This window comes from Hyaena hyaena, unplaced genomic scaffold (assembly GCF_003009895.1).
Source record: "Hyaena hyaena isolate Hyena2069 unplaced genomic scaffold, ASM300989v1 scaffold_188, whole genome shotgun sequence".
NCBI lineage: Eukaryota > Metazoa > Chordata > Mammalia > Carnivora > Hyaenidae > Hyaena > Hyaena hyaena.
This window is the reverse complement of record NW_024080819.1, coordinates 866,348-893,321: the sequence shown is the minus strand read 5'-3', so window position 1 is coordinate 893,321 and position 26,974 is coordinate 866,348. Positions and strand designations below refer to the sequence as shown.

At 37.9% G+C, this 26,974-nt stretch overlaps 1 long non-coding RNA gene across 3 annotated transcripts in view; it reads right to left on the bottom strand.

Annotated features, from left to right (window-relative positions):
* The window catches only part of LOC120237659, a 127,101-nt gene extending 103,621 nt beyond the window's left edge, over positions 1–23,480 (bottom strand). For 2 of the 3 annotated variants that reach the window (XR_005530008.1, XR_005530010.1), the window contains exons 1-3: positions 23,353–23,480; positions 15,507–15,563; positions 7,192–7,304 (exon numbers count right to left, since the gene is read on the bottom strand). This is a non-coding gene — a long non-coding RNA (uncharacterized LOC120237659). The remainder of the gene's footprint in view (positions 1–7,191; positions 7,305–15,506; positions 15,564–23,352) is intronic. The other variant, XR_005530009.1, reaches the window with a different exon arrangement.
* Positions 23,481–26,974: the final 3,494 nt, after the last annotated feature.

The following is a 26,974-nucleotide window of genomic DNA, read 5'->3' as shown; positions in this document are numbered from 1 at the left end:
TGCCTGCACTCTCCCCTTATCTAAGAGATTGCAGGGGAAAAGTGTAATAAAAGCTCTACCCTCCCTCCAGAGATCTTAAAGTCTATGAGACTTATGAATTCCATGAGAAGTTGTTTTTAGGCGGAAAGGGAGGTCGGGAAAGCTCATTTCAGAAATGTTTTTTTGAAAAACCATTAGACCATTAAATGTCTAATGGTTTTTAACATCTTTCACTCTTCTTACTGGTGCCATTTTGTAGAATAAGGAACAATGTTGACAGGTTTTATGGGAATTTTTTATACCTTTTTTTAAATCATGGACTTATATTTTTATGTTTTAACATTTTCATAGAAAATCTTTTGGTAACTGGAGCCACGTAACAAGTATGGGGGAAAATTGTGCCTCTTTCAACAGTCTTGCTAATTTTTAGGCTGGGAGATGATAGATGCCTAAAGTTTACCTTATGTTGAATTAAAATCAGTACTTCTCTAACTGGCTATGGTTTTGTTTTGTATTTCCCTGATAATGAGTGATGTTGAACATCTTTTCATATGTCTGTTGGCCATCTGCATGTCTTTTTTGGAAAAATGTCTATTTGTGTCTTCTGCCTATGTTTTAATTGCATTATTCATTTTTGGGTGTTGAGTTTTAGAAGCTCTTTATGGATTTTGGATACTAACCCATCAGCAGATATGTTATTCGCAAATATCTTCTCCCAATCCACAGTTTGCCTTTTAGTTTTGTTGCCTGTTTACTGTGCAGGAGCTTTTTCTTTTGATGAAGCCCCAATAGTTTATTTTTGCTTTTGTTTCCCTTGCCTCAGGAGACATAACTAGTAAGAAGGTGCTATGGTCGATATCAAAGAGGATACTATCTATGTTTGACGAGACAGGAAAGAATATCCCTTGGGAAAAAGACGGTATCTTCAACAAAGATACTGTTGGGAAAACTGGACAGCAGCATTCAGAAGAATGAAACTGGACCACTTTCTTACATCATACACAAAAATAAATTCAAAATGAATTAAAGACCTAAATGTGAGACTTGAAAGTATTAAAATCCTAAAGGAGAACACAGGATTGCATGTTGAAAGGATTCTGAGTTCCTTTCGGACTTCCTTTTGATGCTCTTTTTGATTCCGATTATCTTTTTGAGAAACTGAGATATTATGAACCAGACTGGAAAAGCCACTCACTTCCTCCTCCCAACACATGCAATTATTGAAAAACAGATTTGTAGACCTCATTAGGATGTTTGGAGGAAGTATTTTCAAAAAATTACCTAGCAGCCCTCCAGAGAGAGTTTCCATCCATTTTTATCTCTCTTACACACACACACACACACACACAGAGTAAACTAATGTCAATTGTTATTTCAAAAATTCTGAACTCTTCTGTGATTTTTTACATAAGATACCAGGCATTATCAAAGGTCTACAAAATAGGCTGTCCCCTCACCCACACATATGCCCTTGTCCTTTTAAACAATTCCGCACAGTTGACTGGGTGAGTCGATTCTATTAATGTCTGCTATTTGGTAGAAAGTAAATGGTCATTTGAGTCTAGTAAAGGACAATAGTTATCTTCTAATAGGGAATAGCAATATTAAATGTTGGCTTTAATTGCTGGAAGAGTCAATTGTATGACAATTGGATAAATGATTTTCCAAGTGAATGGAAATGTACATGGTTAGAAATGTTGCATTTTTTAGATGCATAGTCCTCAAGTTAACAAATTTAAATTCAATAAATATATTCACACTTGAATGTACTGCTGAAACTAATGTCTAATACATATACATGACAATGTAATGTCATATACATTTTAAAGATTCTATCAAATTTGGAAAACTTCTATCAGGTATTTTCCAAATGTGAATTATGCAATTTGGAAGAATTTCCTCTGGTCTGGTCCATTTCAAGCCTCTATTGTCCTTTACTGTTATTACCTTCCAGACATTATAACAGAAGTTCACATCCTCTGATTCAATCTCTGGCCCTATATCTAGATGTCATGGACCTGTACGGGTTGGTATAATGAGGGGTAAAGGTGTTCCTGAAATCTGTTCCCACACTGGATAGCCAGCAATAACTTAACTGTACATGGAAATGATGACAATTACATAATGTATCTCAGTAAAGCTAAGTCAAACATATCTTCAACTCACCCTCCCTGACTGTACACCCAAATCCTGATAACCTTTCCTACATGAAGGAAAGTGAAGCAAAGTAGAAGAGTAGAGACAAACAATTATGTGGGAAGCATGTGATGTTTTGAAATATTAAAAAAACAAGTTACTGTGTGAACATTGCTGGAACTCCTCCAAAGACTGTAGAAGGGGCCTTTGCAAATGAGAAGAGCCAAAGATTATGCTTCATTATTTCATGATAAAGTTGCCTTTGTGCTTAATGAGGTTTTTCTTCTTAGGGTACAATATTTATTGTATGGGTGTTATGCCTGAAATAGTATAATAAGATGGTAGTAGTTTAATGTTTAAGAGTTATAAGGTTCCATTTCCTTGAATAAGGCCTTTATCTTTTACAGACAATTTGAATTTTGTCTTTATTTATTTTGAACTACTGGCTCCTAATTTATTCATGCAGTTAACCAACAAATACGACATATGCAAGGTAGCATGCTAAACCCCACAATGAATCAACGATAATTCTGATTGAGTAAAACTGTATTTCATTTCTGAGAAGTTGTTCCTGCAAAGAAACCATTTTGATTCCATTAATTTAGTGATTTTTGTGGAATAGTATCATTTTATAAGAGTGACTCACATTTGCTTGTTAAGGGAGAATATTTCAGCTAAGAGTTACACTATTCATCTGCAAAACTAACAGCGTTAAGAGTGGAAAGAACCCAGGGCGCCTGGGTGGCTTAGTCGGTTAAGCTTCCGACTTTCGCTTAGGTCATGATCTCGCGGTTTGTGGGTTCGAGCCCCGCGTCGGGCTCTGTGCTGACTGCCAGCTCAGAGCCTGGAGCCTGTTTCAGTCTGTGACTCCCTCTCTCTCTGACCCTCCCCTGCTCACTCTGTCTCTCTCTCCTCTCTCCTAGAAATAAAATAAAACATTAAAAAAAAAATTTAAAAAAAAAAAAAAGAGTGGAAAGAACCCCTCTGCACAAAGAGAATCAGAGGCCTTGGATGAACGTGGGAGGAACTTACGGCATTGTGCATGGTTATCCTCTAATTAATCAAGATAGATTAAAAATAGTATTCTGTGTTTAAAGAAAGCATCAGAATAATGTTCCTAGTTACCCCTTCTACTTTTTAACAATTCTCACTTTCAGACAGTTGTTTTATTTGTAATAAAATGGCCCAAAACTGAATTTTGGAAAGGAATACAGGTGGCTGATGAGAGCTCTCAAAAAGGTACCATGAATTAAAGCAATGGTATTGAGGCTTGTAGTTTTGAAAATCTCCAATAGCTAACAGGGGAAATGAGGTAAAGTACTCTGCTTTACACAGGATTCCTATTAAGACCCTGGAAATGTGCAAATTTGTAAATATTCAATGAGCCTCTCCAAAATCAAGTGCAACTGCACCTCTGTTTCTCAGAAGCACCTTCTTTCTCATTCAGATCTCTTGGCTACCCACTGGTGAAATATTTTACTTTGTAGACACTACTCTCTTATTCAACAAAGTTTTTTCATTGTCCCTCATAATATTGAAGACAACACACTAAGAATCCAGAGATGAGCAAAGAGCCACAGTCCTTGACCTTAAGGAACTCAGTCTAGGAAGAGACAAACATGAGAATATGTGTGAAGAACTGTAGTGGTGGAATTATGCCCACCCAGAGAGGAGCAGATTAATAGGTATCACTAAACAAGGAAGAAATGGAGTTTTACCCACCCTGACTATAGAAGCATTTTAAAATAACTTTTTACGTTAGGAAATAGAATACTAAAGCTCTTAGGGAAGTGTGTTCTATTAGATTACATCTCCAAAATCTAGAACAACACAAATCCCCTAAGTGGATACCATTTTATGCCCTTGACCTAGGAATCTATTTTTATCTCTCACTCTTCTTGTGAACTGTATCTCATTCTATAAAATTCAATGCACAGATCAAAACCCATGGGAAACTCTCCAAGACAGCACTAATTACTTTCCTTCTGATTCAGAGTATCTTGAACAGAATTCTACTGATGCTTTTATCATATAATATAAATCTTATTGTTTACTTATTCAAATCACCAACTAGATACAGGGTTTGTTGTGAGTAGAAATGGCTCTGTCTTTATAGCAAGCATGCTGTGCAAATTAGTTGAATTGAGAAGTGCAAGTCATTTAAAAAAAAAACTTTTTAAATATTCATCTCTTTAATAGTAACTATTTCATCTGCAGAAAAAAGGAATAGCAGTATTTTAATTAGTTGTCTATTAGGGCATTAAAGTAGTAATATACCCAGTGTTATAAAATGAGCCTTAGAAGGGAGGATCAGGGACTGAAGTAATGGTAGAGCCAGACCTAAAACATGGGCAGAAGAAGTAGGGAAAACATATAGCATGCAGATGAGCAACTTCGTGCAATAAACTGACAAATATTTCTAATTAACCTGGAGGCTGGCCCCAACTCCCCAGATTAATTTTAAGCTCAGGAAGTCAGGGGCTGAATGTCATGACTTTTATCTCAAAAAATGGCAGACGAGCTACCGGAAATGGCAAACTTTTCAAAAGAAATTTTGAGGCATTTTATAATTATTTCCTCTAATTAGTAATTATCTATATGTAGAATTAGATGAGCATTATTGCTCTAACTTTAAAGACTATCTTTGGCACTTAAATATTTCTTATTTACTTATTCATCTTGTATTTTTACTTTAAGAGGTGTTTGGTTTTTCCTTGAAATGCAGAGGTAGCTTTAAAAAAAACGCTTTCTACTTAAAAAAAAATGTCATTGATACCACCTGGTAAATATAATCCTATAATTATGGGACAATTATATATTTAACATATATATAACTATAACTATGTATATATACAAAACTATTTTGTAGTTAAATGCACCTGCATTTTGACCTTTTCATGTTTCCTTGGGGTATTTTTCTTTACGCATTGTTATTTTAAGGATAACAATACATCAGCTTATTAAAAATTTTAAGCACAAACAAGAAGACAGGAGCAGACGAAGGACTATAATCTTGATGCGTTAGTAAGGGCCTTGTTTCTACTGTCTTTAATGTTATCAGTTTTGTTACATTTTCTCAGTATTTATGTTAATTACAGTATTTGTTTCAACCACTCCCTAAATACATCAGTAAATATGGAAGTAGAATTAGCACTCTTGAAAATTTGAGTTGCATATACCTGGTGTTTTCAATCTGAAAATAAGGTTAGTAACAACAAATAAAATGTGATTGTTGAAAAACCGTGAGAGAAGAAACTATGACTTATGGAGTTTCTTCTCACTAGGAGGGCAGGTCAGCCTCTGGAATGAGTCCTCAAAATGAGTCGCTGAGGTTTTTCACATACCTTGGATGATCTGTGTGTGTACAGATGCATGTATATAGGAATATGTATTTATGTGTGTACGTACATGTGTTAATACATATATATAATTTATACATAAATATTTATATACTATAGACAAATATAATGTGTATATATGCTACATATAATCTATTTTCATAATAAATTATATACGTTGATATTATCAGTATATTACATATATGTTTATGTATTTTACATGTGAATATATGGCCAAATAACAATAAAAATATAAAAATATTTTAACCAAATAACAATAAAAATATAAAGATATTTTTACTTTTATTTTATATATACTTCTATTATATGTACATACATATAAACTTTATGTGAGTGGAAGCTATTTTTTAAAAATTTAGAGAAATCAAAGCATGCATTTATGTCTTTAAGTAATGCACTTGAACTACTGTACTTGATTTATCAGTTTAAGTAAATCCTTACTGATTCCTTGCTATAAAATATGAGCCAACTTAAAGCTTTCTCTCACCTGCATTCCACTGCTCCATCTTTTGTCTTTTGTTAGTGATTTAAGTTATTTCTACATCTCAAAATTCCTGTTGTTATGCTATGATTTGCCCTTGAAAACATGGCCCAAATCAAAAGCTATATTACATTATATAAGTGTTTTTCTCTTGCTATAACATATTATTCTCTTCCAGAATGAGAGAAACATCTACTGTTGGCAGCAAAAACAAGTAAAATTCATGAAACAAAATAAATGATAATAATCTCTTCATAATAACAGGGCGTTCAACATGGCAACAGCTTTGTAAAAAGCCAGGTTCTCAGAGAGTTCCGGAAACAACAGTGTTACTGATCTATAAAGTATTTATTTACTCCGTGAATGGCAGTAGGTCCTTTGTCCTCTAAGGGTGGGTTGTCAACTGATATATGTTTGGATCAATACCATTTTGAAGGAGTCACCAAGTTAATTTATCCTTTTGGTTTCTTCTCTATATAGATTGACAGCTATGCAGACAGCCAAAGTGGAAACCTGTGTTTCTTAAGATGAGATAGTTTGTAGGGAATTCTAGGTCACTCTAATTACTATCACTCTAACATAAACATAATGGCAAGTTGCCTTTTGATTCAGAGCCCGATGGTATGAAGGGTTTTAAAAAATGAAACAAGGTTTCAATCCACTGTTCACAGAGGGTTGAATTGACAGTCACATGGGCAGAAGTAGGCACAAGCTGTGAGTAAAGCTGATAGAAATAAGACATCTTAATTTCTATTTTCTCCTAATTGTGACTGTCATCCTGATTAATCACAGGCTATGTCATAAGTATCTCCAGATTGAGGGACAGGTGACATTAGAATAATGCCTTTGATCAAAACTCGTGTGCTAATGGTTTTAAATGCAATTGATCCTCTTGGACCTTCCGTTGTCACACAGAAAGAAGGTTCCTGCTTGAGCCTTTTGAGCCCTGTTTTGTTGGAGCATCTGCTTCCATTGGCTCTGACAGAAGCACTTTACTAAGGGACTCCCACTCCCCTCTTTTCCTTTCAAATTATTCAGAAATGTTTCCCTCCTTCACTTAGCTACCTGCATTGGAGCAAAACTGTGTTCAGTGATTTCTCCAGAGATGAAGCTTAGCTGGCAAATCACCACAGACAACACAGATGTGAGAAGAAGTCATCTAAGAATCTGAAACTGTAAACAAGAAAAAAATCTATACCCAAGAAACTTAAGCAAAGACATTATCCATGTAAATACCTTGCCCAGCTCTTCAGAGATCACCCAGAAAAGGGGCTTTTATTTTCTTGCACTGAGTGGATGCTTAAACTCTGCTTCTTGATAATCTAGTGATGACTGCTGTAGCTATGCCTCTGTAAAAGAAAATACAATGTAATAATTATAGCTATCTATCTGCTGAATTGGGTGTCCTTGCAAATATCTTAGCTGGTTATTCTGTGTTCCTTAACATTAGCTGCACATGGCATAACTTGGGGAGGTTTAAAATATTAATGCCTGATTCCCATCACCAGAGATTCTAGTTTACATGGGCTAGTGTGTAGCCTGGACCTTGGGATTTTTAAAACCTCCCAGGTGACATGTACATGCAGCCAAGCTTGCAAATCATTGTCTATCTTGTATTAGCTTGCATTTAGTACCTCCATTTTACAGATGAGGACACTAAACTCAGGCCGAGTGAATTTCTCAAAGTCATGTGGCTGGTGAGTAGTAGAGAAAAAGATTTGCACTAGGTCTGTTCACAGTTCTCATTGGTGGAAGTTTTGAGACCAAGTTAGAACAAAAGGCTGGTTACATGTGAAATATGTTGTAAGGAAGTTTCCCAACTGGGCAGGAGACTGAGCTGGTCAGGGGATTCCAACTTTTCTTACTGATGGGAATTTTCTGGGGTTTCCAAGCCTCTTCTCCAGAAATGGATTCAACTGTAGTCGGTTGAGGGTTTAATGGTTTTGCTGATGTTGTTGTTAGTAAAAGTTTTGGCTGATTCTTATACTAGGGAAGCCAGGGAAGCACTGGACTGGAAAACTGCTGTAGGATCCTGGGATTCAGTGATCCATTCTGCAAATCCTTCTAAGGAAAAGCCAGAGGACTGAAAACATGTGGCACAAATGACCTTGCCACTAAATACTTTTGTGGTACAGGCTCTGCAGGTTATCCTGACCCCAGTGCTTTGGGGCTGCTGTTACTGTATCCATTCTGGCAACATCGGGACTGATGCGTTTTACACAGTGCTGGTCCTGCTGGGTCATTGGAGCCCCTTTCTCTCCTCTCAACAGTTGATTGTGCTTATCTCTGCCCAACTCTACCCTGTGTTTAGTGATGTCACCTTGGTGGCTTGAAATTGGCCACCATGAGTTTTTAAATTTTTATTTTCTTTTTTTAAGTTTGTCTGTTTATTTATTTATTTTTTTAATTTTATTTCAAGAGAGAGTGTGAGCAGGGGAGAACCAAAGAGAGACAGAAAGACAGAGAATCTCAAGCGAGCTCCACACTGTTAGCACAGAGCCTGATGTGAGACTCGAGCCCACAAACTGTGAGATCATGACTTGAGCAGAAATCAAGAAGATTTAAATCAGAGGTTTTACCAACTGAGTCACTCAAGCACCCCTAAAATCTTATTTTAAAACAAACTTTCATTTTAGAATAGTTTTAGATGTACAGAACAGTTACAAAGGTAAAATACAAAACCAGAGGTTTCTCATATTCCTCTCAGTGGGAGTTTTTACACCAAAGAAATCAGCAAATGGCAAAATCAGGACTCCACTCCTATCCCCATTCCCTATTTTCCAGGTCATTTTTAAACATTTAGCAGCACACCACTGCGTAAGCATCTAAAACTGCTTCTACAGGGTGATAGCATTTCTGACTGGAAAGGTCAAATTTTTGCTTAAGAGATATTTTCCAATTTTGCAGATTTTCTGTTTTGTGAGATCCTCACTTTAAACAATATCCCAATCTAGGAAATATATACTGAAAGTATGAAAGATGGAATGCAATGCTACTTCTCCCTGATAATTTTAAGCAATGGTGAACATAATGGGGAAAAAAAAACAATGAAATGGTATCTATATTTTAATCTCATATTACTAAAGAGGTAGATTAGGTAAATTTGATCTGAAGAAAACTTGTAGAAAGCCCATGGGCTTCAACCTCACCCTCTAGATATTAATGGATTTGTAATGATTTCATTTTTTATGAAGTGCTTACATAAATAGGACTTCACTGCAACCCACCACAGAAATTTACTTCATTGCAGTTAAATATTTCTAAATTTCCATCCTGGAGACTTTATGACATGATCAAATATTTTAAAAAGTATTTTTAATGTTTATTTATTTTAAAGAGAGCAACAGAGCATGCACAGGGAAGGGGGAGGGGCAGAGAGAGAAGGAGATACAGAATCCAAAGCAGGCTCCAGGTTCCAAGCTGTCAGCACAGAGCCCGATGTGGGTCTTGAACTCAAGAACTGTGAGATTGTGACCTGAGCTGAAGTCAGACGCCTAACCGACTGAGCCACCCAGGCGCCCCTGATCATGATCAAATATTTTAAGGGTTTTTGAAAGGTTTCTGTTTAGAAAACAAAAATGCTGGCCAATTATAAAAGCCATATTACATGTGACATCAGAGTGAACTTAGTGAAATCTAACTCCTGTGTCAAAGATAAGGCCATTTCTAAAGTGCTCCAAAATAACATTTCCTTCCTACACCAGTTCAGAATGATACTTCCTCCTTCTGATTTATTGCTGCTCCTCCTCTTCCCCCACAAACTATTTATCTGGCATTTAATACCAGGAGACTTGTATTTTGCAAGGTTGGTTTTTAGGTTTCTGAGGAGAGCTCCTGTTTTGTTATCAATATCTTGCCTTGATATTTATTTTAATCATGTTATTTTATTTCTCTTACACAGACTTCTTAGAATCTCAAATTCTGTAAAATCTTATGGTGTGAAGAAATTTTAAAGCTCATCTTTAAAGCTCATCCTCTCAAAAAGCCACCACCTTGTAACTCTGTCATCACTGAGGCATAGCTGACTTTGTGGCCTGGGCGGTCATGCAGGACTCCATATTCAGGAGGACCTCGCACTTGGCTTAATGCTCCACTGTTGTGTCTTGAAATTCTTAATAACTTTTGAGCAATGAACTCTGAATTTTATTTGGCAACGGGCCTATAAATTATGTAGTCAGTCCTTCCTGCAGCTTCTGATCACTTGAGGACACTGAGTACATCTTTCCTTTCTTCGTAATAATCCATTGTCCAAAATGTAATTACTACTCATTAAATATTTTCTGATTGTGTGGAGTAGACTCCCCAGTGATCCTTGCTGATCCCACCAAGGAAGATAGAGTCTAGGGGTATATATAATCTCTCTGGATGTAGAATGTTTTCACAGTGGTGAGGGCTTTTATTGTGTAATTAAATGTTTGATATTAGCCACAGAAAAGAAGACTTTTGGGGTAAATAGACACATTACATTATTTTACAAGGGAAATAACACTGAAGACATTTTTTATAATTCTAAAAATTAATATTTTAGGCTTTGTGTTGAATGTTGGTAATAATAATTTACATTTAAACTATAATACCAACATCAGGAAAAATCCAACTGAGATTTCTTGTCTCATTTTCACTTAAGCCTGAAGGTATTAAAAACACCAGTTGGCAAATGTAGGTTTGAATAATCAATTAGCAAAGCCTAAACCATTCCTTAATGTGTCAAGAAAATTTAAAAAAAAAAGAAGAAAAGATTTTTATTAGAGACTCACACTGAGCTTGCACTGCTCAGTGGGAAACCTCAATCAGCTCGTTATTGTGTATGTTATTTTCCTTCATTGGTAAGTTAACAACATTGAAAAATAAAATAATGAGCAAGCCAGTGGTCTTAGGTCTGTACCCTAAAAAAAACAACAAAAGATCTGCCACCAGTTATTTAAAAGCTAACAGACTCTTATGAAAAATGGAGCCTTTGATTACTGTATTTTAATACTTGCACGTGAAGATGGTGAGCTTGCATGACGTGGAAGAGAAATGCTCAGTGTCAAGATAGCACCTCGAATACTGAGGTATGGTATAAGCAGTTTTATTTGTGCCCTATAAACATATCCCATTTTTGCAATTGAGAGGTGCATAACTGAATGAAAGAAAATACTTAATCATATAGTAATACTGCCATAATGGTGTATTGATTTGTTAAATGGGTAATGACACTCTTCTATGTTTAGAGAATGAATAGACCAGAATCTTTGATATCTACTGATTTAATTTAGCCTGCTCTGAAATCATATAATTGAAGGAACTAGCACTACATTATATTGTATAAGCTATCTATACAGAATAGTAAACTCTGCAGGGACATATAAAGCATTACACTAGCAATGATTACTGTAATATTGAAAACTTGCCCTTTCTGACTATGCTGGCAGTTTTCTATTCAAACTCCAGGTTACTGAATAGTGGGTCAAATTGTCCCTTTGTCATTTTTATCTATTCAAGTTTCGTGCTGAGAAATATTACAGTGTAAGTGTTCAACAGTAAATAATATAATGATTTCCACCTAGTTTGCCTAAAAAGAAACCATTTATCTGGCACTGAAAACTGTGGGATTTTCAGGAGTCAGACTGGATGCATGGATAAGTGTTATCAAAAGGGGCAGCGTTTTGAATTTTTAAAAGGTAAGGAAAAATTATAAGCTAATTTTTTGTTTAAACATTAGAGATTTATCATGTGGAAACATTTAAAATGTATTAAATATAGTAACTTTAGAAAATAAGTTAGTTTACAACTTCTCAAACAAATATCACATTCTGTTTTAAATAATGATAAATCATACATTCATCACTTTCTTTAGTGGACTGTAGTTCCTAGTGAAGTAATGTCTGTACATTTTTTGCATATATTTCTAGAGGGAATGGTTGAATTATTACAGAGGTGGTAAAAACTGTGAAACTGCGATAACCTGACGAAGTAACTACTCAAATCAGCCAACAGGAAGATCAAAACCACTGACACTGTGTGAAAAAGACGTGAACAGAAATAATGAAATGTTCATTTTGGTCTTCTATGGACACATTATATTTCACGAGAATTTTTTTTTTTTTGAATCCTCAAATTTCCCCCATGCTAGCAATGTAAGAGACTAGAGACTAGCTATCTCAGTGAATGTAACCCCTGGACTACACCTAAGCTATGTATCAAACATGCTTTCCCACTGGCACACATCTGTCAGTTTACATCCTCTGAATATTTTTTGGAAGTATATAGGTTGATGAATTTCAAAGTATGTCTGTAGTATCTACATTTCATTTCTAGAAATCACACATAAGTTAGGCTCAAAAGCAGTCGGCTGGCTGCTTGCATGCTGTTATGGGAATCTTGTTGCTTCTTGGGGAAAGCTGATCCACGCTAAAGTAGAAGCAGAGGGCCATGTGGGCACTGGGGCGGGGCCCTTTCTGGCAGGCTCAGGGACAGGCTACCTCACCCTGCAGAGCAAGAAAGGATGAAACCTGAAGGCCAGATTTTTGGAAATGTTATCTGAAATCTGAAAACAGACTTACCATGAAATGAAACGTTTTCTCATTAAACTAATGACTGGAGAACAGCTGTTGACTTTAGTTCAGTGAGCTTTGGGGCTTTCTCTTATTGCATTTTTCATCATGTACAAGTGTTAGTGTAAGGATAAAGTCTTGGGCTTGCAGTTAGGTGACCTGAATTCAATTCCCTTTCCAGTGCTAATAGGCTACGTGATCTTCATCAAGCCTTTCCTCTGTCATACTTCATTGCCACTTATGAAATAGGGACAGTAATAAGGTGTCTTTTAGAGATTTTGTAATTTTTGTTGCAGCTATTGTCTTGAAAGGGATATAGATTCACTACTTTTATTAGATGATTGCTTGTCTTTTTCTTCTGATTTGCTACTTCAAGACGTGTGCTATTCATACACACACACACACACACACACACACACACACACACACATTTTTGTGGCCAAATGGAAAATACTTGTGGCTAACCCTCTAGGCAAAGGTACCTCCGTGTTTAAGAACATCTAAAATGTCTCTGTGTAAGTCTTCATGCATATTTTTTTTCAGTCACAGAGAGTTTATTTGATTTTGAAGTTCGTATTCCCTACTCTGTATTTATAGGTATATACTGCACACACCCTTTGGTTAAATCTCAGTTTACAGATTATTTTTGCTCACATCAGAGGATCTGTTAGTTTGCTTTGGTTCATAAAAGTCTGCATTTAGTTTGTAGAAAAAATTTAAAAAATGTGACCTTTAGAATTAAACTTACTCTGAGCTAAAGGTAGTGTGTCAATAGATCCCTTTCCTGTGGTTACACAATGGTTTTCTTTTATGAAACAGAGACTGTTTCTTGCTTTAATGATATTAAACTGCATAGATTCCATTTCTGCTAAGACAGCACATGAAAAAAACTGGATATGCCATGATTTTTATTTATTTATTAAGCCCAATTTGCATTCAAAATAGTGTGGGAAGTTGGAGAAAATCCTCAGAATCTGTATTTTTACAGAAGGTAAATATGGAGGGTCTTTAAGCTACCAGGCTGTTGAATTTGAAGTCAGTCCTCCTGACTAGATTGTGCTGTTTCTATTAAAAGACCTCGATAGGCTCTATTATTCCAAATACTTGCTTTCTTCCTATTGTGGTGTAACTGACTTTATCCCATTTATTGAGGATTCACAAAGCTTAGTGCCGGGTTAAGATAGTAAGGGCATGTATCTAACTACATCACTTATTTTGCAAGTTGAAATATAAAAGGTTGGAGTAAGATCTAAACTACCATGAAAAATGGGATTTATTATCAAAAGCTAGAATGTGGTAACGAGCAGATGTTCATGAAATTCACTGGTCTTACCATGTTCCCTGTCATCCTGGAAGCTTGTCTGATAGGACGGTAACATGGCCTTTTAAAGACTCAGTTACATTGCCAGATTCAGTTACAGTGCATTCCATACACTGCAAGCTGTGTATGCTTGAGAGTTGTATATGCCCTGTGTCAGCACTGTGCTGTCTTTCTCCCAGACAGTATCACAGGTCCAAAAATCAAGGGGTGTGAATGGGAGTGGCACCATTCTCTATTACCCCTAGTGACCCACTGGCAAAACTTTTGCTACTTGTTCTTGTAACTTTATGCTCTGCTGGCCTACAGGTCTTATTTGAAAGGGAGGAATGCCTCCACCAGGACACATAACAATGATTCCGCTGAACTAGACTTTAAGACAGCCACCTAGCCACTTTGGACTCCTCATTTCTCTGAATCAACAGGGGAAGAGAGGATTTACTCTGCTGGCTGGCGTGATTGATCCTCACTACCAAAGGAAACTGGATTACTATTCCCCAATGGAGGGAGACATATATCTGGAATATAAGAGATCCCACAGGGTGTCTCTTACTATTACCATGTCCTACAATTAAAGTCAATAGAAAACTACAACAACCCAACTCAGGCAGGAATACTAATGGCCTAGACCCTTCACTAATGAAAATCTGTGTCACTACACCAGATAGAGAATCATAGCCAGCTGAAGTGCTTGTTGAGGGCAAAGGGAATGGGTAATGGAAGAAAGTGGTTATAAATATCAGTTACGACCACATGACCAGATACAGAAACGAGGCCAATAGTTGTCAGGAGGATTTGTTCCTTATTTTGTTGTGAATTTGTTTGTGTATACACACACACACACACACACAAAGAATATTTGTGTTTTCTGTCTTTTCTTATCTCTATCACATAAGATATATTCACTGTATGTCATAGTATCTAAGAATTGTTGCCTTTACAACAAAGTAAGTTGCAAGAAGATATCAACAAGTAAAGTAAACATTACCCAGGGACTTTGCATCATGTTCTGATGAAAGATTTAGAACATTTTCAGTTGTAAATAGGATGCTTATGTCATGTTAAGTGGGAATATAACATTGTTATTGTTATTGTCATTGTCTTTATTTGGAGACTAACAGTGGTTTAAGATGTTCTTAGGTGCCAGGTTGACAAAGAGTGGATTTGTAATGGTTAATTTCATGTGTCAAACTAGTTAGGTCACATTAACCATATATTTGGTCAAGCATTTTTCTAGATGTTTCTGTGAAAGTATTTTTTAGGTAAGATTAACATTTGAATCAGTAGCCTTTGAGTAACGCACATTATTTTTCATTATGTGGGTGGGCCTCATCAATAGTTGAAGGTCTTAATTTCAGACATCTCTAGAAGAAAGAAAAATCCTTCAAGAAGACTGTATTTCAACTCTATATTGGCTCTGTCTTGGGCCTCCAGCTTTCCTGTCTAATCTGCAGATTTTGAACTTGCCAAGTGCCCATAATTACATGAACCAAATCCTTAAAATAAATTTATCTTTGTCTACTGTACCCTCTAACACAGAGAGTGATAAGTAGATCGCAACAAGTTTTTTTTTTTTTTTCATTTGTTTTTGTTTGTTTTTAGGGGATTTACTACAAAGAGAAAAGATGTAGTGAAGAAGGGAGATTTGGGGGGGATAGTGTTTAATAGGAAGGACTCTAAAATCCAGGTTTACTTACCAGGTAGTTGCTTGAATTTGGCCAAGTTCCTTTACCTTGTTGAGCCTTCTTATTCATCTACAGAGTACATATAATGATGTCACCTCACAGGGTTGTAGTTGGAGTTAAAAACATAAAACAATTCTCAGAATATTTTTCTGTAACTGGTGGGTGTAGCAGTTTTAAAACTTTAAATTCTTTGACATTCCCTGAGCGCTTTTTCTCACTTGAACCTGGAGTTATTGTAACTTCTCTGAGCAACAGAGTTTGCCGAAACTAATGATATGTGACTTTTGACACTGGGTCAAAAAATGTCATGCTGTCTTGTGCTCTTGGAACACTGAGACATCATGTAAGAAGTCCAACTACCCTGAAGCCACACACCATGCTGGAGAGGCCCTGTATAGATAATCTAGCCAACAGCCCTGGTTATGCCCAGCCTTTCAGCTGTTCCAGCCAAAGCTCCAGCATGTGAGTGAGGAAGGTGTCTGGCAAAGCTATTCTCTAGCCCCAGCTTTCCAGATCCCCCTTCCCCAACCATTTCAGGCTTCCCAACTACAACCTGTGTATCAAGAAGCAGAGATCTGTGTGTAGATTCCTTACTAAGTCTACATTTATTCTATACATTTATCCTTACTAAGACATCAGAAAAAGAATTCTTAGGTCTGCACTTTGATTTCCCTATATAATAAATGTAAATAACAGTGATGATAATACATTCACTATAGGTTTGCTATGAGAGTAACATACAATAGCTGGTGTGACATGCTTATTACCCTACTGGACATGATAACAACCACCTATATTCCTATTTTCCTGTTACTATTGCTGTGAAATATAGCACTCCAAACTTAGTATATAAGATCTGTGTGGCACTGTGACTTCCCCAGAGGCTAACATCAGTTCAGATATGGGCCTTGAGGAGGCCAACTTGGGGATGAGTTGAATGTTGGAGTAGTAGTATCAGTGTGCTAGAAGCAGGGAGTGAAATAGGGGGATAGGATAATTTATTCAGTCATATAATAAATATTATTTCTATCTACTATGTGCCAAGACCTCTTAAATAATTTTTTGGAGAGTCAAGGAAGCTGGTGAGGTAGGGTCTAGAGGAGTTGGGATGAACCGCCTCAGTCGATGGGATGAAAGTCTGAATGAGACCAAAAACAACTGCATGAGAGTAAGGAAGCAAGAGACCTAGTACATGAGAGACTGTGGTGAGAGAGGGAGACATTAATGTTTAAAATACCAAACGAGTAATATATCTTGCTGGTGACAAGGTCCTGAAATGGAGTAGCTATCTTTAATGGAGTGGAGGAAATAGTAGATATGAGAATTCAAGGAATGCTGAGGATAAACATTATATTTGCACAGTCCTCTTGACTATCACGTTGCTGGACATAAAGATAAGGTGACTACTATGGATGGAATGCTCAGTGGTCCACTCATATGATGAAATCCTAACCCCTAAAGTGATAGCATTAGGAAGTGGGACCTTTGGGAGGTACTTAGGTCAAGAGACCAGAGTCCTTATGACTGGGATTCGTACCCTTATAAAGTGGAGGCCCTAGGGGGCTTGCTTCCCCTGTCTCTGGCCTCTACCATTGAGGGTATAGGAGAGACATCCATTGCAAATGTCTGCTTATGAAGAGTCCTCTGCCAGAAGCTTCATCTTGAACTTCCCAGCCTCCAAAACAGTGAGAAATAAATGTCTGTCATTTAAGGCACATAGTCTATGTTATACTTGTTATATAGCAGACTGAGCTAAGACAGTGACCTTTAGGGTAGGCTTTTATAGATGAGTAGGATGCTTCCAGATAAAACATATGAAAAAGCATATTATAGTCACAGGGAACAGCTTCAGTGAAGGATACGAAAGCCCTTTGAGCCACACTCGCCTAGCTACTGCTTTAGAAATAGTGGCAATAGGAACTGTTTTCACAAGGGATACGAAAGGCTTAGCTTTATCCTGGGTAGAAGTCCTTTCTGAGTGGTAGTTTTTTTCATACATTTAATAATATTAGATGTTTGAATGAGATCAAACTCTGTTTACAGTGTCAAAATAATTTACTTAATTGTGAATGTTAGCACACCAGTAATAAAAATGTACACTGAGAGTCTGAGAAGTTATGTGAAAGTATTTGACACTTTTAATAGAACTATGTTCTAAATTCTTCTTTTCACACACACAGAGAGGGAGAAAGCACTCTTGACTTGTAGCCAAATAATATTAGCAGTGAAACATGAATGTACATGCTTAATTTAGACCTGGGGAATCATCCGACAGCTGGAAGAAGGTTATGCTTTTCCCTCTGTATGCTAAAGAACACAAACAAATGGCTTTATGAGTTCATAATTCACAGTGTATCATATCAGTCTGAAAACACAGAATGTTGGTAACAGTTTGGCTGGAATCACTCTACAGAGTGAGGTGCCGCAAAGACAATGATGGCACGTGAACATCCTACTACTAACTGTCACCTCTATTCATCATGCTCATCAAGCAAGCCTGAGCCCTGTGTCCTGATGTGGGGTCAGGAGGGCACAGTGATACTGAGCAAAGGGGGACAGCAATTGGGTTCACAGCAACCAGCAGATCACAAAAAAGGATTGCCCGAAGTGCCTGTGTTCAGCCTGCTGTTCAGGGGAGCTCATAGTGAAGCAGGGAGAAGCCAAGCTTCTGGCAAGTCTGGATGTGCCAGCTGCGAAGCCTTTCTGATGCATGGCCTACAACACTATCTTCCTGTTTGCTCTTTCTATAGTGTCTGCTTTCATTTAGTCATCAGCCCACATCAGGGCTGCTTCACAGTCTCTTAATTGATTTCCTTCTCTCCTCCGGACAATTTACTCACTCTTCAATGTATGTTTCTCAAGAAGAGTTACCATAATTTCGTTCTTGAGTAAGGCAGAGGTTGCCATTTAGCTGAAGAATATACTTCCCCGCTTCCCTTGTAGCTAGACATGGCCAAGGGATGAGATTGTGTCCAAGGAGACATGCAAAGAATGGATGGGTGCAAATTCTGGTTTATGGACTTGGAAAGGAAAGGACTATGTTCTCCCCTGGCCTTTTGTACTTGCCCTGCTGACTGAAATGCAGGTATGATGGGGGAGGGAGGGAAGGGATGGCACCAAGTGGATCCACCTGTTTAAGATGGCAGAGCAACAAGACAGATGAGGATATGCCCTGCTGGCACTGGACTGCTCATTCTCAGATCTTTTGTGCTGAAAGAATAGTCTTTCATATTGTTTTGTCCTTATCTGTGGCCTATTTTCTAAGGTACTGTGTTTACCATCCTCATTGACTCCCTATTGCTTAAAGGTAAGTCCTCCCTGAGGAGCACATTTAAAGTTCTTTGGAATCTAATTGCAGTTCACTCTGCAGCTCAATTCCCTGTCACTTGCCATGGGAATACACTCCTCTGGCCGAATTAATCCTCCATTTTCACCAAATAAACCTTTACACGGTGCTTTTACATACACTGTTCCCTCTTCTCTTGACCCATCCTTCAAGGCCTAGTGCTAAAGTCACCACTTCTGCTTTCCTGGAAATCGTGCAACAGTTTTCCCTGGCAGACTTCATTTCTTCTTCCTCAGGGCTTCAAAAGTGTGCCCTTTTGAAGGGTGTGTATCACATTCCCTTATAATTTCTTGCATTATAATTTTTGTTTATCACCCTCACTAGGGATTATTCCATTACATCTTACTGGCCAGAAGATTATACTCCACCTTTCATCTTGTTACAGGCAAAGAGAATGGTGGATAATCAGGAGGACACAAACCCAAAAATCTATCTTTCTTGAGGAGCAGAACCTGTTTGCAAAAAGGAGTGGAATAAACGTTGGGGGTGCTTGATGTTCTTTTCAACTACAATGCCTTTGACAACAGCAGGGAAACCAGGAAATCGAACAGCATGGGGTAGATGCCTTTGGTTACTGGACTCAAGCTGGAAAAACAGTCCCTGACAGGCTACAATCATTATTGTGTCTTTCTAGTACTTTGAAAGATAAGGAGGAAATCTGCAGAGTAGTCCCATAGGAATAGGAAGGAATCAGTCCAGTGTAGTCCCTGAAAACAGTCATGTCTTGTTTCACTGGATGTGGAAATGCTCTCCTATGTATCTGACTTCCACAGCTGCCCTTTGACACTCCCGTTCCTGACATATATGACTACAGCAGACCCACTCTATGCCAAGTGTAAAAGTCACAGCCAATGCATTTGGTTTAATCTGCTTAATCGCATGCTTAGCCTTAGCAGAGAAATGTTTTCAACATATGCAAATGAACAATCTATGTGTCTTAGCATTTTACATTTCCACTGAAAAACACTTCTCTGCTCTGAGCTGTGCCCCAAATATTCAAGCCCTATGAGAAGGGTCTATGGATTAGACTGTTATTGTTTCTAGTTTAGGAAAACATGAGATTACAGGAAAGCAGTGTGAATTTCTAAAGTTACAAACTAATTCTGAATATAAATTTTGAAATGAAAACCGATGATATAGTTTCTGTTCCTCACCCCTCCCCCACCGCCAATGTCTGAATAAGCTTAATATAGTAGGGAAAGTAGATTCTGTTAAGAATGAATGGAAGATGGTTAGGTAAACATGGTGGTCGAGAACACAAGTTCTGAGGTCAGAGTGTATGGGTTGGTGGCCTGGTTCCCAGGATACTAAAGCCTGCTATGCTTTAGTTTCCTTATATGTCATGTGGAGATACTATTACCGTCACCTCATAGGCCACTTATAAGTGAGATAAATAAATAAGTTCTTCTTTTATTGCTGGTACACAGTACAATATATATCAGCTCTCTCCATTATTATTTTATGTAACATTCATTTGTCAATTAATACTCTTTTCCTTGACCTCTTACGCAGTCTGAGGCAATGGACTGTTCCAAAAATCCTATCATATTGGTGGGACTGGTGACCTTATAAAAAGAAAATGTCAAGAATTCAATATCTCCTTTTGTGGTATGCTACGATATGAACTAGGAGAATTTAAGTTGATGTCTAAGTAATAACTCCACATGGGATTTTGAAAAAGAACAAAGTTCTATTATGTTGGTTCTTCTGAGTGTGTGAATCAAACTGGCATATGGTGGAATTCTGTAGGTAGGATTCTGTAGGTGGTAGTGGATAAAATCATAAATGCGTTGGAGGAGAAGGGCTCTTAAAATTAACCCACACAGTGTTTTTGGCACCTATCTTCATCCTGGCCACCCCTGAGACAGTGCAAGGGTTTGAAGTGGATTTATGCCCACATTCTTCATGGCATAATTTAAAAGAATTTAGGCAAAATATGCTGCCACAATGAACACACACTCTGTTTTATGAATGGTCTGTTTATTGCTGTGGTTCCACACAGCTAGAACAAACTGGTCTAAAACAGTCAAATTGATGCAGAGTCACGAGGCTGTGCTTTAAATCCATTCCTCACTCCTAAATCCACTTTCAGCTACATTAATGAGTAGATACGGCAATGAAATATACCTGGTTGCGCACCTTTTGAACAGCTCCTAGATGTCACTATTTAATGTGGAGTGTGAAGGAATCAATGTGTTCCTCCGGCCCGTGTGGGTCTGACTGCAGGAAATAGCAGCTCAATCTTTGAAGCAAAGACTTTTCCTCTGCTTCTCAGAGTAAATAGCCCGCGAGAGCTTCCTCACTCCAAGGAAGTCTAGATAAGTGTGTGATAGGAAGGGAGGGGCCTGCCTCTTGTGCTGTCAGAACAGCACCTGAAGGAAAGCAGCTGGCTCCCGCTGAGTGATAAGGCTAAGGTTACTGAGGCAGAGATAAAAAGCTCACTGGGCCAAAGTACATTAAAACCGAAAGAGCCCCAATCGGAGATTTTAGCATTGCATCCTAAGCCTTTCTCTGAACAAAATGACTGTTCTGTGGCTATTCTGTGGTTTTATTTATTTATTTGTTATTATTTTTTAAAAGGAATGCAAGAAGTATACTTCACTAAGAGGAACAAGTGCAGAACACACACACACACACACACACACACGCACACACACACACTCCCTTGGAAATGGTTTCACTAGCTGTAGATGCCTGACTCCTTCCGCGGTGTGGAAGGAGTCTTCTCTTTAAGAGAAGAAAACATTGCAAAGGACCAGGATGGACAGGACAGAGAATTTCATTGCTTGAAGCAGGAATTTTTATCTTTCCAGATACAGGTGTTGGTGGTGGTGATGCTGGTGGTGGTGCTAATTCAGTGAGGGAGCTTGAGGAATAAACACCTAGGCGTACACGGCCATGGAAAACTTCACTACCTCAATACTGTAGTGGGTCTCTAATCAACACTTTAAAACTCCTGCCTGCTTTTGATACACATTCACTTCTGAGGCACACTCTTCCCTTTGAAGTTCTCTCCACTGCCCCAGTGGTGTCTCCAGAGTGAAGATTTTGGGGGCTTTATTTTCTCTGGTTTCCCTTCCTCCTGAAACTTAGTTTGCCCTGCCCACAAAACACAAAATTATATTATCACTGTGACCTGTCTCCTTTCATACTGTATGTGGAACACTCCTTTATACCATACTGTTGGGGTTACCATCCTCACCTTTCCTCACCCCCATGTTTTCTATCAAACTTTTTTTTTTAAAAGACATACAGGCTTCCTGACACAGTTTGACAAGAAAAAGCAGTGGAAGAACTAGTAAAATATCAAGGCTTGTCTGAAAGAGATCTAACAAAATATGTGTCGTACCAAGGGGGTCTTCTTAATGGGAGATGCTTGTTACTTCCATCTGTTAAAGAACAAACAGATATTCCCTCTCTTGCTAGTTTCTTTGAGATGCCACTTCAACTTCTGTATTTCTTCCATGCCTCCCATCAACGATCCATAGTGTAGCAATAAATCCTGAACAAGAATTTGAATTTTGTTTACCCACTGCCAATTCAGATCTGTCTTAATGAACAAGGCCATCAGGGGGAGCTCTTTGAGAGAGCTTCCGTAGGGGTTAGGGGAAAGATAACGCCAGACATTAACAGGATAGCAGATGTGCAGGACCATTATTCCCTGCATGCTGGGGACACAAAGGTCACCTTCCCCCCAGACTTGCTGGGTAGGCATAGAAGGAGCTCAGCAAAAATGAGGAAATGGTCAAAGTTTTAAAGGAAATGAGCATGGGCCAACAGCTTGACGGCTGGATGGACAGGTGATTTTTGAATGCAGAACAGCGGGCGCGCCGTTATCTCCAGGCATCGTTTTTAGAAATCTAGACTTGGAAACATGGATGAAAGGGAACCCAGCACAAGCCTTTAGCCTCTGGTGGTGGTCCACTGACGCGGTAAGTAAGGGAGGGAGGTGAGCAAGAAACAAGGATATTTTTGTTGGAACCAGCACAGGGTTTGTTAAGGCAGAGTCCAGGAATAGCTAATGTAGAAGACCAGATTATTAGTTTACAGAATGACGAAGGAAATGGCAGATGCCGCAAAATGGAAGAAAGAAAAAAAAAAAACGCATATATGAAACTTCCCAAGACCTCTTTGAGCCAAGGAGGGATTTAAAGAGCCCAGAGGATCCAGGGAATTTGCTCAAAATGGTGAGTCAAATTTACTGTTCTAAAGTTGTATTAAAACCCGGTCATCTAGTATGACTTGGGACAGAGTGTGTTAAATGTGTCTGCACACACATCAAACAGTAGCATCTATACATTCCTTCACAAAGACAGTATATGTAGAGCTTCAAATATGGTGAACGCCCATTTCCAATAAGTCCAAATCATCATTCCGCACACTCCCCACCCCCACTTTAAACCATGTTTTCCTTGGTAAAAACAAAATTGAGAATGAGCAAGAGAAAAACAAAAGTGTAGCTTTTTTTCTTTCGGATGTCGGTAAAGAATTCTACATAAATGCCGCACTTACCTGTCTACGGTCTTCCACAAAGACACAGTGGAGAAAACCGTCCATGAAGCTAAGTGGTAGTGTTGCGCGTGGCGGAGTGACTGGCAATTGCGGCGAGACGGTTCCGACCTTGGCCTTTGCTCCGCGGAGCGCAGAGCCTGCTAAGAGAAGGCCTATGCTGCGCGTGCGCAGTCCACCCGTGCCGTCTTCAAAGTGCGTCAGTTGTTTTGAAACAAGATGGGTTAAAGCGGCTCTGTGCGCAACCAACTTTTCCAATTTTGTGGCTCGAAGACAACCTGCGTGCAGCCTTTCCTTCTTTCATTTTCTTTTCTTTCCTCTTCTTTTCTTCCTTTTTCTTTTCTTCTTTTCTTCTCTTTATCCCCCCCCTTTTTTTTTGATGAATCAAATTTACAAACATTTTGTTTATATTTGGACACCCTTGTTGGGAGCAATAGGAAAATTGAGGAATTTTGATGACTCCTCTTAAAATATGTTTCCTATCTAAAAAAAAAAAAAAAGGTAGCGCATTTTGGGACTTAATGTAGATGAGTTTAGTCTTTTCAAGTATTTCTTGGTGTTTCAGCCTGATCGGCTAGTTCTGAATTTACAAATGAAAAATTTCAGGATCAAAAAGGAGTCCAGAAGGAAAGAGAGGGTGAGAGAAATGGAGAGAGAATGAGAGACAGAAAGGAACAGAGAAAAGACAATAAAAGGAAATTTATAGAAATATTTAAAGATCAAAATGTTTTTTCTTCTTTTAGTTTATCAATTCCCAGTGCATTCAATTATAACTATAAAAAGTGACAATCATTTATTTAACTAAATGTGAATAACTTCTCATATCTTTTTCTTGCAGAATAGACTTGCTAAGAATCCTTATATATTTTTTTAACTATTTAGTCTTATATATAGTTTCAAAATATAGAAGCTGCCAATTTCATTTACAATCTTCAAATGAAAAAAGAAAAAATAGATATTATGTCATAATGCATTGTGCTTTAATTTAATAAAATCTCCTGAATGCATAGGCTTTATCTGTCTGCAAGTTCCTCAGTCCCTCCATTTTACTGACGAGGAAAATGATGTTCAGAAAGATCTAACATACTCTTATCTATGCATGTGACTAAATGATATATGAATTAGTAACTGAAGCATTCCTTCCCCAAAGACCTTCATGTCTTTAATTGCAGCCTTCTCCTAATTCTTCAATTTCAAGTTAAGGCAGAAAAGATATAGTCTGGGTGTCTCACAAAAAGTATTTGCAGAGAGCCATTGCTGACCAACTTAACTGCTCTCACATGTGATTTGTTCCAGGTGCCTCAGAGTTGGGCAGGAAGGAGTGATGAAGGGCAGAAGGGGTCCTCTGAATTGGTGCAGCGTCTGCACAGCCCAGTCCTCCCCGTTGGTGGTGGAGAGGCCTGCAGTCAAGAGCAGAAGTTACCTGTGACCTGCTGTCAGTCCAGAATTCTGGTTTCTGCAGCCTCACAAAATGCTAATGTTACACTGTCTTGAGGCTGTAGAAAGGAGGTGACTGAGTCAGGGCTCAGAGGTTCTGAAAACAGCACCATGTCTTCCTCTTCAAAGAGAATTTCTGTAGAATCTATATTTCTTCATTCATTCATTCATTCATTCATTCATTCAACAGATACCCACAGAGAATAGAATCTATGTAGGACTGAGATTCAGCAGTGCACAAAAGCCATCATGGAGCATTGCTTAGGATGCCATCCCAGTTCCCCCAAAGGTGGGTCTATGTCAACTTGGGCTTGAGGGGTCACAATAAAAGGCAGTAGCTTCTGACAGCATGAGGGAGTAGCAAGCGGCCCGAAGGAGACAAGGCTACTGCCATGGGTGGCAGCAGAGACGCCATCAACAGGACAGGCTGATTCTCTGTATCCCCCCAGATGCCTGATAAGACAGAGATGTGGGCATCCCTTGTCCCACTAACTCACATCTGTCTATATTCTCTGAAGCTTAGGCTCAACCCCAGTCAGAAAGACTGAAAGGGGGGAAATTAGTGAATTTGAGAAGAAATTAGTAAAGTGATAGAGTAATTTGGAAGTCTCTGAAGTAACTGAGTGTTCTTGGAAATAATGGAATTGCCTTTTTTTTGGTGGGGAAACCTTAGGTAAAATTTAAAGAATACCATTTTTATGCTCAGGTTTGTGGTCTGTGAAAAATATGTGTGTCACAGTGACAAAAACAAAAATCAAAACATCAAAACACAGAACTGTATTGAGTAACTGTATATATATATATATATATATATATATATATATATATATATATATATATATAAAATTTCCAGAGGAGAAACTTTTCAGGGAAGAAACTCCTGGTAGACTGCCCAGAGGAGATGGGGGATTTGAACTCAGGGTTGTCTGATTCCCAAACTTGAGATTTATTTTTTAGAGGCTGTAGAACCGTAGGCTCATTAACTCATGATAGTGATGATACTAATTATTTGTGAACATGAGTGTCTTGGGTATACCAATCTAGAGAAGGTATATCCACTAAATGGAAGAATTTGGCACTTGTCAACAGATGCTGCAGAATCCTGTAGGATGGCTGGTGCACTCCTTAGGGATAGATGGGGGGGATTTAAGTTTGCTAATAGAATTTACAACTTAAAGCACCGAACTGAGAATATGCTAATAATATTAAAGTTTATATATTTCTATGCTTTAAATAATGTCAGTGTTTGAGCCTGTGAATAACTAACTCTTTCTTTGGCAATCAAAGAGGTAGCAGAGGTAAGAATATGACTCTCAGATGGATTACTATTTTTATTAAAAGTTAACTCATAGTACTGAAACCACTCCATTGGAATAAATCTAGTCTAATAAATATTCCCTAAAGTAAATTTCAGCTAAGCCACAGTTATTGTTTCAAGCTCATTTTTGTGATGGGGCCAATTACATTTTTATTTAGGCAGGGTTACATAAATTCTGAAAACACCAAAGGATATGCCAACAGAAAGAAATATGACCTGTATAGGGAAACCATTGCGTTTGTTTTTGTGTGATTGTGAAGTGTAAATTTACTCAAACCAGGCGCTAACCTAGGAGATGTGTTTTTAATATTTTGAGAATCCTTTTAGAATATAAATCAATGACTGTCGTCTCCTGTTAATTTATGGGAGTGTTCTAATGAAAGTTTCAGTGGAATCACCTATTAATTCAAGTTTGCAGGAACACACACCCTGCTATTCAATCCATGTCTTTTTAGGGATATGCAGTATAGACCATAAATTATAACAGACCTGGACAAATTTTCAGTTTTATTTGCATGATTGAATAAATTTTTAATAAAGTATTTCAATAAACATGCTTTGAAGGAAAAAATAAGTCAAATATTTTGCAAATAGTCTGCAAAGGTAAACTGTGGCAAATTCAATGTTTTACCAGCTTTAATTTAATAATTAAATTAAAATAAAATATTTATTTTAATTTTAATATTAAAAATAATTAAATATTTTCTTCATGGAGAGTCAGAAACAAGGTCCTATGCACTTATTCAAGGTGTCAATATAATAAAAGAGCTTTCTCACATGGCGAGGGGCAATCTGCATCAGCTTCCTATTCTGCCTTCGCTGCCCCAGATTCCACCATTAATAGCAAGCCCTCTGAGTTCGGGTGGAAAT